The sequence below is a fragment of the Onychomys torridus genome, chromosome 23 (assembly GCF_903995425.1).
Source record: "Onychomys torridus chromosome 23, mOncTor1.1, whole genome shotgun sequence".
Lineage (NCBI taxonomy): Eukaryota > Metazoa > Chordata > Mammalia > Rodentia > Cricetidae > Onychomys > Onychomys torridus.
Window position 1 is genome coordinate 61,556,557 of NC_050465.1, and position 12,158 is coordinate 61,568,714.

Genomic DNA, 12,158 nt, shown 5'->3' on the forward strand with positions numbered 1-12,158 from the left:
CTGAATATTTATACAATTTAGAGACGTTTTCAGCACATGACTGGGAGGTGTCCTAAGCATTATTGTAAAAATATGGCTGATGGGATCTGATTGTTTTTAAGTAAAAATATTTGTGTCAAAAATGCCCACATAAAGTCTAAAGGTTGAGCAGGGAGATACTGAAGGGTCACTTTGGAGTCTTGGAAGTTTCTCCACTATGGCCATCTTGCCATTTGGGGTAGGAATTCTTTCCTAGAGGTGGGGAGTAGCGAATCTGATTTTCAGGGTGTTGAGCGTCATGCTTACGTTCTACACACTAGCAGCCAGCAGCAACCCCACCTGGAACCCCTTAGCTGTCCCCTGGTTGGGGAGAGAACATTGCATGTGGTTGGAAAACGCTATTTGAATGTTCCAGTCAAAGAAACGAAATTCGGTTTAACCAGTCCCAGTATGTGCCAGCTTCTCAAAAAATAAAGGGAGACTTGAAGGTGGAGCAAGTGACATTGAGTGCAAAATCTTCACTTTAGCTCTGGGACAATGTCTGTTGTTTACTTATCCCATCCCTTCCTCCTTTTCTCCCCTCCCTTCTGCTCCCCTTCCTTTTCTTTCTGTTTTGTTTTTTCCAGAAGTTGATGGAAGTGGATTCACTTCTTTATCAGCCCACACTTACTCTTCCAAGGAGTGGTTGGATAACACGCTGGGAGGTGATGTCTTTTCTCCAGACAAATTTGTTTGTCCTATAAAAAATTAGATCTAAGGACTAAAAAGCCCCAGCATCCCTCAAAGCTGTTGGCATTCTAGGCTTGTTCCTAAGGTCTTGCATCACCTCTCCTGTTGGCCTTGCAGATTCCTCCTGGTGCAGCAGGAGTCCTCCAGCACTTCCAACCTGCAGCAGAAACACCAGAGTAAGGAATCCTGTATCCTTGAATTCATGCAGTCTGTATTTGACTATCAGGTAAACCCAGTCCAAGAACTCTACTAAGTGCGTAAAGACTTTGGGTCAAAACAAAAGCCAGTGAATAACGAGTAACAACAGTATGGAAACATGCCCGCAGTGTATAATAATACCAAAATGTAAGAAATAGCTTCAAAATGAACAGATGTACATTTGTTGAGTACACTGGCTTCATAGAAACAGACCGCCCCCCAATTTGTACCTCTTGTCAATATTTGAAATTAAAATATCTCTGTTCTAAAAGTAACATAGGACATATGTGTCAATGAACATATTAAAACCTAAATACCATTAGGAAAAAACATTATTTAGATGTCCCAAATGGCTTTTTGTTTTTTTAAAGAATCAATTTGAGAAAATTCTTCTTCCATGCTACCATTTGATCAAACTTTATTGTGAATTCCAAGTTGTCTTCTCTTAGGAGGCTGAATGGACTTGCTAGCCTTCCATTCACTATTGTCTGCTCTCTGCAGATGTGAACCTGTGGTTTTGAGCCATCCTCCCTCACATATTTCTGTTTGCGTGCTCCCTTCTCCCCCCCTCCTGTCTCTTGCATCTTGTCACAATAGAGTGGTCCAAGAGAAGGCCTTCATTCACTCAGAGATGATGGTTCCTTAGGGCTACAGACAGAGGACTTCCAAAATAAAGACTGAATTACTTCAAACTGAGCACATGCAGCAAGGCACTATGAAAGACAATGTCCAAGAAGACCAAGAGCTAATTTTCCCCCAAGAAATCAGTGCTCCCTGTTTAGTAGAGGGCTCTTATTATTCACTTCAGATAGTGCCCTATCTCTAACCACGTCTCTGAGTGACATCCACCCGGGACTCAAGTGATAAATGTTTAACGAAGGGAACTCCCCCTACAGCTTCTTTTTTTAAATATATGCATTAAATTAATTACTTCATTTTAACAAGCAAAGCTCCTCTCTGAAATGCAACCTCAATTATTTCACACTTTCAAAAACTATCTGCAACTACAGTGATCTACAGAGGAACACTGTAAAAGATTAAAGTTTCCAGCATTAATTCTGGTAAGAAAGGCAAAACCACAGAAGACAAACTGATCTGATGTGCTTTCTCCTTTAAAGTGCCAGTGAACATGGCCCCATATTTGGTCATTTCAATGGAATGGCATGGAAATTTTTGCTTACTGCAAAGGAGAAAATAAAGATATTTTACTGCTTTGTGAAGGGTTTGATTTCCCAGAGACCTTGTTTCCCCTCTCCTTTTCTTCTTCTTCTTTTTTGGGTAGAACTCTTTCCGCACTGATGACATTCTGTTCCGTTGAGTTCTGCACTGCTTATCCATGGCAATTACATTCACATCTTTGATCTTGGATGAGATCTCTTGTGCATATTTTGTTCTATTTATGCCTTTGATCTGATTTCTTGTGTTTTTATTTGAAAGACATTCACCCTACAATATTTAAAGAGGGAAACAAGGTGACATTTACTTTATCCATATGACATTGTCTTCTGAGGCATATGGATAAATGAGACCGTCTTTACACGTCTCTGCTCCTTCTTCCAGTATCCGAGAGTTTGTGATTCCTAGCTGTCACAACAGCTCACAATTGGATAAATGGCAATGTGCTTGATCCAACTCGGCTCTTGGGCTTTGCAATCTTGTTACTCCATTTGTCTTAAAACAGCCGATGTTCCAGCAACCTGACAGTGATGCAGCAATTGAACATGAAGTAAACATGCAGAACAACACCTGCTTATGGGCACCTTAGGTAGTCTTGTTCATTTGCATTATCAGCATCATTTTGTTTACTATGAAATTATTTGCTTGCTTATGTAACATGTCATCTATATTCAGGTTTCAAGCACTCACCCAGGTAGCTTTAAACATGCTATGTGTTGCTAAGGGGAGATTTAAAAAAATAAGGTAACAGCTAGCGGTCGCTGTAGTGATGGCAAAGAGCTATGAATAAGGGGGCCGCATGGGACCTGGGAATGTACATGACAAAAATTGGTCACCATGGCAACATTTGAGCAGTGGGAGACAGGGAGCTGAAGTGCGCAACACAGAGCCGCAGCGGCCTGATTGAAAAGAACTGCGTATAATTTAGCTTGACTGACTTGTTATGTAATATGTTTTCTGTGCTATGCAAATGACTATAGAAATGTGAGCATTCAAAATAGTTTACAAATCCAGACTATAATAAAAAAGAAAAAAAGAGGGCATGCACCTTTAAGGGGTAGGATTGAATTCCAATTTTTAGCAAGCCAGAGCATTTCTGTGGCTGATGGCCTTAGATAGTGTTACCACAGGTATTTCTTTATAAAGCCCTGTCTAGAAACAACATTTTTATATTTCAGAGACATGTTTATCCAAAACGCTAAATATTGCTTTTTAAAAGCAAGTAAAACTAGGAATCAGGGGCATAAAAAAGTGGCACAGCAGTAAGAAATTATAAAGTTGAACCGCTCCATGCTGAGCCTCCTTACATAAAATAGGATGCTGGGAAGTTTCCCATGGCACTTGTTTTTAACTAGTTGTTTGCTTTTTGAAGTATCTGGACAATTGTCATTGTTTGCTTTCTCAGTTGGTCTGCGCCACACATAGTCACATAGAAAGAGGGAGCTCAGTGATATGGTCTGGCCAGATAGCATTTTGCTGTTTGCTTTCACATTTATTTGCCTCTAATGGACACGTATCACAGGAGCGCCATCAGGGCAGCTGGACTATAATGTATTAAAAGTGTTAGGAGAACACTGACACCCCAGCCAATAAATCGGAACTCAAAATCTCTTCTGCAGATTTAGCAGTATATAAGCATTGCCCATATCACAGGAAGCAGAATTAGAATGAATCACATAGCTTAATGGCAACATTCCTGCTAAGCTGTGCATATAATAGTGACAATAATAAAATTAGTAGTAATTATAGAAATGATTACTGCTTAAATTTACTGAGTACTATCTGGATGCCAGATACTCTCTTGCCTCATTTACTCCTCACAAAATTGCTGCAAGATAAAAACAATCACCCTCCCCTCCCATTTAGCAGATAGGGGCCTAGAAAGGTTAATGTCATTTGTCTGTGGTCATGCAAATAGTACATTGTGGCACCCTGAATCAGAATGCACCGCCTGAGCATCATTCTCTAGGCAAGGTTTGATGACTTAAAATTACCTTGCTTTGTGAGTCCCACAGCCTGCACTCTCCTCTGCCCAAATCCTCTTTTCTCAACCAGTCACAGCCCTTCATCACAGCCCCACCTCTAGCCATGCCCCCAGACACTGGAAACCCATTTTCTCGCCTTTAATTTTCTAAAACTCCTTGTGCTGTTGTTACATTTTGGATCTCAAATTGCCCTCTGCCCGGGGTTCATATATTGAAAACTTGGTTTGCAATGGAGCAATCTTCAGAGATGGGGAATTGAAAATGACTGGATCACAGGGCTCTGACTTCACTAACAGACTAATCCACTGATATGCTCATAATGTGATGGGCTTTTAGGAGGAGATGGGTAGAAATGTAGGGGTTGAAAAGAGGTGGGTTGATGGAGGAGTGCCCTAGAGGCCTGCTCCTTGTTCTTGGCATCTTCCTGCTGCTAGGAGGTAGGTGGCTCTGGTTCCCCTCAGTCTCTACCATGAGGGCCTACCTCACTACCAGTCTGGAAACAATGGAACCAAAAGACTATGGACCAAAACCTTTGAAACTTTGAGTCAAAATAAATCTTTTCTTTCTTAGATTGATTTTCTCAGGGATTTTGTTACAGCCATGGAAACAATGCATTTTGATGAATGTGTTGTGAATTATCTTATGACAACTTGTCAATTAGTGTTTGTTTCTGCTTCGTCTGGCTAAACAAGATTAGGAGAAAGTATGTGTAAATGCTGAATATCCTCATTGTGTGGTTGCCATAAAGGAATCAAGCCGCAGAAGGAGGTTATGGGCCAGAATTTACTAGAATCCAGAATTCAGTATGGCTGGGAAAACTGTTTGGTGCAATGGTGAGGAATTATCTCTATTCTCTGTAGCTTTGCTCACTCATCCTTATGTCTGAGATACTCACCTACGCTGTTTTAGATAACAGTAGTTTTTCAGCATTGTTTCAGAATTCCACACCTTGAGACTGAAAAGAGACTTCAGGCTTTGGATTTTTGAGCAGTGTTGAGACTGCTAAAGACTTGGGACTTTTGATGTTGGACTAAATGCGTTTTTTCATCATGACATGGCCATGAGTCTATGGGGGCAGGCATTGGCTGTGCTGTTTTGAATGAGAAATGGTCCCTGTAAGCTCACATCTTTGAACACCTGGTTTCTAGGGGGTGGTACTGTGTGGGAAAGGGATAGGATTTTTAGGAGGTGAAACCTGGGGAAAGTATGTCATTGGAGGTGGCCTTTGAGATTTTATGGATTTGTCCCATTCCTGGTGGTAGTAACAAGCAACTCCTCCATTTCTCCTCATGACTACTCGTCTTTCTTGTGTTGTTTGGATCAAGAGCATTGATTTAAAATGATAAATCCATATCAATGATAAATCATATACAGGGAATGCTTTTCACTCTTTGGAAATCTTCATTTATATTTCTTTCAGTAACTGAGTATTAAGATATAATCTAGTTAATTAATGACAGATCTAAAATACAATGGTTTAAAGAACGAAGAAATTTATATTCTCCTTGTATTGTCTCTCAACATCCAGGACATCAAGTATCTCAGCTGTGCTGAACTGATGCTCTTCTCCACTCCATGTCTGAAATCCTGAAGGTCAAGCTCTTTGCCTGAAGACGACTCCTCACCATTCCACACTCAGACTCGATATAAGAGGGAAGAGGCCAGGGGTATGCTATTTGACCTATGTGAAGAAGTGTGAAATGTATACACTTAACTCATACCCCATAAATCAAGTCCTTGCCTTTTAGCAGAGCTTCACTTAGTACAGAGGGTGAGAAAGTATACACTCTCAGTGTAGTGCACAGTCTGCCCAGTGGGTGGAAGAAGAGGAGGAGAGGTAGTGCTGATGGGCTGTGAGCTTCACCAGGACTCCCAACTGCTGGACCTCCAAACCCTGAACTTAGGGAAGAGTTTGTTTGCTTGTGCTTACCTTCACTGTATTTCTTGCAGATTGCAATTCTGGGGTCTCAAAAGTGTTTGTCCCCACTTTGAAAAAGCAGTCCCCAACAAGGATAGCATGTCATAAGCTTTTCTTGTTGCATTTATACCTGGCGCGTGATTTTCACATGGAGACAAAACAGATTTAAGTTACCTTTACCTTTACCTGTGCCCTTACCTTTCTCATTGTTGTCCCATCACAGCGCCACCCCATGACCAGGATTCATGGTGTGAATGTAGAGACCAGAAATTCCTACAGGAAGTGTTAGGGGCCTGGCAGATGAAGGGAAAATGTAGGGACTGGGAAGAAGTGGAGTTGTGATTGTTCAGGCCTGGGATGGAAAGAGTGAACATGGCCGGCCTCTTTCCCTCCATTACTGACAGTTTGATATAAAGGTATGCAGATAAACTGTAAGGACTGAAGAAAGAAAAATAGCAAATAATGTAGAGTCTATAATACCTAGAGAATTGTAAGGCTGCCGCTGAGGCTTATACCACAGAGATGCCTTAACTAGCATCCAGTTTCTTATTCTTCCTAAAGTCAAAGACTTTGATCTGCTTATCTTCTTTTCCCGAAGTTCCCTAATTTCTAGTGTTTCTCAGTACCTCTGCAATGAACCCTAAATAAGAGAAAAGCACTGTGTTTGCCACTGTGAGGTTTCACTTGGTCCGAAGAAATGCTCTTTTGCCCTTTAGCAATTTAGGAACTAAGTGGGATGACAGTCATCCCAATTCCCAACCCATATGTCAAGGGAGCGGGCTGTCATATGGCTATCTAATGAGCTTCACCCTGGAGGTCCTCTCCTCTGTAAGGCGAAGAGTACTGTGGCCTGCTTCTGCTTTACACGGATTAGATTTGCTGTCTGGAAAAGTTGTGCCATCTGGAAGCTGGTGGGGGTGGGCCAAGAAGACCACTAGTGGATTTCCAGGGAGCTGGGCAGCAGCAATGCTGTCCGGTCATAAGGGGCACTGTCACAAAGGCCTGATGTCATATGGAATTTGGGATGGGAAAGGGACCTTCCAAATATGAGATGAAATCCATAGAATAGAAGACACAGTAGGAGCACAGGGAAGAAACACACTTCTATTAACTAGCTATGTGGGTCAAGGGTCAAAGGTGATGGGTATGAATAGGTGATGGTGGGTCTGAGTAGGTGATGGCAGGTAATCATAGTTAGCATTTGTCGACTTGACACGAATATATACATATCTGGGAAGAAGAAATCTCAGCTGAGGAATTGCTTTCATCAGATTGGCCCATGGGGCATTTTCTTGGTTGTTAGGTGATAAGGGAGGGCCCAGCCCACTGTACAAGGTAGCACATCTTGATTGGTGGGATAGGTAAGAAAGGGATTGAGCAAGCCAATGGTAAGTAGTGTTCCTCCATGACCTCTGCTTCAGTTCCTGCCCTGGTTTCCTTTGGTGTTGAATTGTGCAACCTGTAAACCAAATAAATCCTCTCCTCTCCAGTTGCTTCCAATCAGTGTTTCCACCAGAGCCACAGAGCAACAAAAAAGAAAAGTAGGACCGTGGGTGATGGCGAGTGTGTGGGAATGATTGAACTTGACATACGATCAGACATTTACAAGAAATGAGGAGGGTAAGCCGTGGAAGTGACTGGGTAGACGCGTCAAAAAGTTCAAAGGTCTTAGGATAGTGAACAAAGAGGCCTGGGCCTGGAACAGCAGCAGAGGACTAGAGAACAGACAGGAAGGGGGTCTAAAGTATGTTGGGACATGTAGTTTCCAGGACCTGATTTAGCTTCTTTAATGAACCAACAGGATAGCCATCAGAACATTCCAAAATATAGAATAAACTCATGGGTTTGATATTAAGAGAAAGTACATGCCATGATGGCAGCAGGTATAATAACATTGAGAGCATATGGTTGGCACCATGGCATTCAACTTGGGCAGGAACACAGTCAAGTGCTTTGAGTAGCTTTAAGAGGATGATCTGGTTGTCACTCTCAGTGGCCAATGAAAGCCAATGGTGGGGTAAGGAGGATATGGGATCTTCACCCTGTCAGTCACCATCCTCCAATGAACGGAGTTTGGATTCTCTCTAATGAATATACTTGAAAGCAGGAGGAAAGACGGTTTGAAATGATAGAGTGCTTCTGGTAGGAATAGAGGAGGGGAAGAGAGGCAGAGACTTATGATTGACATGGGTGTGGGGAGTTGACAGATGTGAAGTAACTCTCAGGAATAGATTGTTGAACACTAACAATGGAAACTAGTGGAGACCAGTGTGAAGAGAAGCCAAGGAGTTAGTCAGCAGAGAAAGGCAATTTTGACATCATTAGAGTATCATCAACTGTCAAGAAACTAAGTAAATAATGTGGAGACAGGGCAGGGGATAAAGTTCAGTGTGTAGTGTTGGCCTAGCATGCAGGAAGACCTGGATGCCATCCCCGGCACCATATAAACAAGGTGAGTGGTACCTGCCTGTAACCCTGTCACTTGGGAAGTAGAGGGAAGAGTGTCAGGAGTTCAAAGTCATTCTTAGTTATATAATGAGTTCAAGGTCAGTCTAGGATGCATGAGACTCTGTCTCAGAAACAAACACACAAACAAAGATAAAGGAAAGGGTAGAATGTGTAGTTGGGTAAGTTACAATCTCTGTGTAGCTGGGTAAATTAAAATCTCATCACATTTATTTTTCCAGAGATAATTTCACATCTCAATTTCTCTTTCAATTTTTTTAAGGCTATAACTTCATCACAACATTTTCCCCTTCTCCTTTTTCCCTCCAGATCTTCCCATATACCCTCTTTGATCTTCTTCAAATTCATGGCCTTAAAAAAAGTGTTATTGTATGTATCTCTAAATATATCCTGTTCAGTCCATGCTACCTGTATGTATGTTTTCAGGGCTGACTATTTTGCACTGGACAGCCAATTGCTGTTCAGTTCACTTGGGAGGACCACCTCTCCAGTTCCCGGCTCATTCTTATCTTGATTCCTTCTTGGAAGCAGCCTGTTATCTTAAGTTGATGCTCTTTTCCCTGGACATTGCTGATTACAAACACAGAAACAAACACAAGAGAGGAAGAGAACATCTGTCTTACTTGGTCATTTAAAGGAATCATGACCAGGAAGGAAAATCTCTAAGCATTTTCTGTTTCAGTCACAGATAAGAAGCCCAGTGTAAACATGTTAGGCTGTATAGGACCTATGTCTCCATGGCTTCTTCCCAGCTCTGCTACTGTAACGCAAAAGTAGATATAGTGCCCAAGTCAATGTGGCTGTTCACCCCTCCCACCCCCCAAATCTTTATTTACAAAAACAGGCAGTGGTCCCTGTGTCCTGGTTGGTCAGTTCCAGACTTTTAGTATCATCTGCCTTTGTTGAAGACTTTTCCTTTTAACTTTAACTATTTATTTTTGATTTGATGGAATTTGGTTTTTGTTTCTGTTATGTATATAGCACTTAGGTATAATTAACAAAAAAAATTTAAAAGTTAACAGGTTAAGTTTTATTTTTTCCATTTCGAATTTTAGTCAGTCCTTGGCGGATGTTTAGGATGGATGCAGGTAATGTTAAAGATTGTAATTGTCTACTTGTTTTCCCTGAAAAGAATAAAAATCAAAATTCCTGTGTTATTCTTATGCCACGGCAGCTCTGTCATCAGTAATTTACCACCACCAGCACAATAAAAAAGTGAAAATTAATTTTCTATCATTTGAATCCAAGTGTCCCTATGCCTTGATACAGTGCTAAAGCAATGCTGTAAAGTTAATGGAATATTGTAATCTGCAGGATGCTCTTTTGTTCGAGAAAGAAAATTGGCTCATCCTCCACGGTATGAAAGCTTTATGGCAACCAGACCAACTAGATCAGGGACATACAGTAAAACAGCAGATAAAGACGGAGCAATGTAGTCCTCTTTGACTGAGAGGAAAATCCCTACTGGAATACTCAAAGCTCTCTCTCTCTCTCTCTTTTTTAATGTCAGCTTAATACTTAGGTAACAAATGCTCTGGCATCAACATCTTGCATTGCAAGACAAATCTTTTTAAAAGAGCAACATTTACTGTGGCTGCAGTGGGAATGGTTACATCGTGACAGCCTACTGGTGTCCTCCAGTTTGGGTGGCAGCTGCCTTCGCTAGTGAGAGTCCCTCCACAGAGCCAGGGTGAACTTCACTGGTAAACTGCTCTGCTGAGTCCCCAGTGTTTCACATCTGTTTCACACTTACACCTGCTGCCATCTTTTCAAGCTTTATTTCATCAACTTTGACAAAGGCAAAGACGCCACTGCCATATGCCCTTGTTCTAACATCAGACAGACCTGGAGGGAGGCTTTGCTGGGACTGTGTCGTCGGGCTTTCTGTCCTGGAAATCAAGGCTGCATTTTCAACTTTGATTTTTTTAAATTTTATTTTAGTGTCGGGGGGAACCCCACCCAAAAATAAAAAACAAAACAACAACAATGAAACATTTTTCTTGTCTAATCTGCATTTAGGAAATGGAAATCACATGGAGTTACGTTTTCCTATTCAGCGGAAGGGAGCAGGAACGCTCCTCACGAGCTTTACCAAGCGAGACAGGCGGCAAGCATCTTTCAGGCATTCCCAAGCTCGCCCCAATTTGTGGAGACAGCCCTGGTACCAAAGCATTTTCTGAGGACAACAGCTCCGGGTGCAGCTGTACCAGCCCTGCCGCTGATATATCCATTAAAAAGAGAAGCATGTAAAAATCCAGATTTGAAATTCAATAAGGAATTCAGAGAAAAGTCTTGCTTTCAGGCCATCTCCTCGCTAAATGAATAAATGAATAGGCAAACTATTGCATAAAGAAAAAGATGTCAAAAGCACCCAAAGGAAGCTGTGCTCACTAATGTCTGAAAATAGCCCCGTCTGGAAAGGTATGCTTTTAGACTAAGAAAGCAGAAAAAAACTAATTAGACAAGAAGTAACCGTGAACAAACATGTTAGCAGAACCAATAACTGGAACTGATCAGCTATTTCTCTAATTGTACCAGCTGGACAGCTCTGATGCGCCTAGCAGAGCATAATTACTGATTTCTATTCCACACCCCAACCCTTTTTCTTTCCTCTCCCTTTTGCAGAAATATCCAAGCATATGCCACTTAATAAAATAATAATAACATTCTTTCAAAGTAAAAAATGAGCGCGCGGGGGGGGGGGGGAGACAGCTTATAAAAGGTGACATTTTGTGGATGATCAGAAGGTTGAGTGAGTACAGCCCGCCAGCTGTGTTCATCAGAATTTGGGCTATCAGGGAAATGTAACTAATATCTTCATTTAAAGGCTATTAGGTATTCTCTGGGCTAAGAGCTACATCGTTAAAAGTAGGGATGATTTATTTCACTCCTTCAGCATAGGTTTCAGAGTTTGTTCTTGTTTGAAGAGGTGTAAATGGTTTCAGTGCAAAGCAATGTGCCTCCTATGATGTGAAGTCATGCAATTCTGTTGTCTGGGGTTGTTAGGAGAAACGAAAATGGACTACGGGTTGTGTATGTAAAAGGAATAGAGATGAGAAAGATTCCCTAGTTAATTCAAAGGGGGGACAATTCCTAGTTCAATTGATGTACACTCCTCCTTCCTGCACTCACATAGGAAATTCTCAACATTAACTAAAAAGTACACAGACAGAGTTTTACTCCTTCCCTCTTCCCCCCTTTACATGTAGATATCCAATTTCTCTACTATCATTTGTTGAAATGGCAGTCTGTCCTTTCCCTATGGAATGATCCTGACTCCCTTGTGAAAAATCCTTTGTACATATACAAGAGCATTGGCCTGAGCACTGTACTGCATTCCCCTGGCCTATTTGTCTAACTTTCTGTCACTAGTATACGGTTTTGATGACAGCATCTGTACAGCAGGTTTGAAGTCAGGAAGTAGGAATCGTGTAGTGTTGTTCTTAACCAGATGGTTGACTGGGTACCTGAGATTCTAAAGAATGTTAGCATGAAATGCTCTATTTTTATACAGAACATCACTGGGATTTTGATGGCAATTGACATTGAGTCTGAAGATCACCTTGGGTAGTGCTGACATCTTAGTGATATTGTCTCCTTCTTACTTCATGAACATGGGATATCTTGATACACATGCAGATAGTGAAGTAGCTACAATATCCATCAAAATAGCGAGTCCTTTACCTCACATTTGTGGGATAAGTCAC

At 41.4% G+C, this 12,158-nt stretch overlaps 1 long non-coding RNA gene across 1 annotated transcript; it reads left to right on the forward strand.

Annotated features, from left to right (window-relative positions):
* The first annotated feature begins 616 nt into the window (after window positions 1–616).
* Window positions 617–11,117, forward strand: LOC118573307. Its single transcript, XR_004943609.1, has 4 exons — window positions 617–683; window positions 826–934; window positions 5,596–5,734; window positions 10,471–11,117. It is a non-coding gene; the product is annotated as an uncharacterized LOC118573307 (long non-coding RNA).
* The last annotated feature ends 1,041 nt before the right edge of the window (window positions 11,118–12,158 follow it).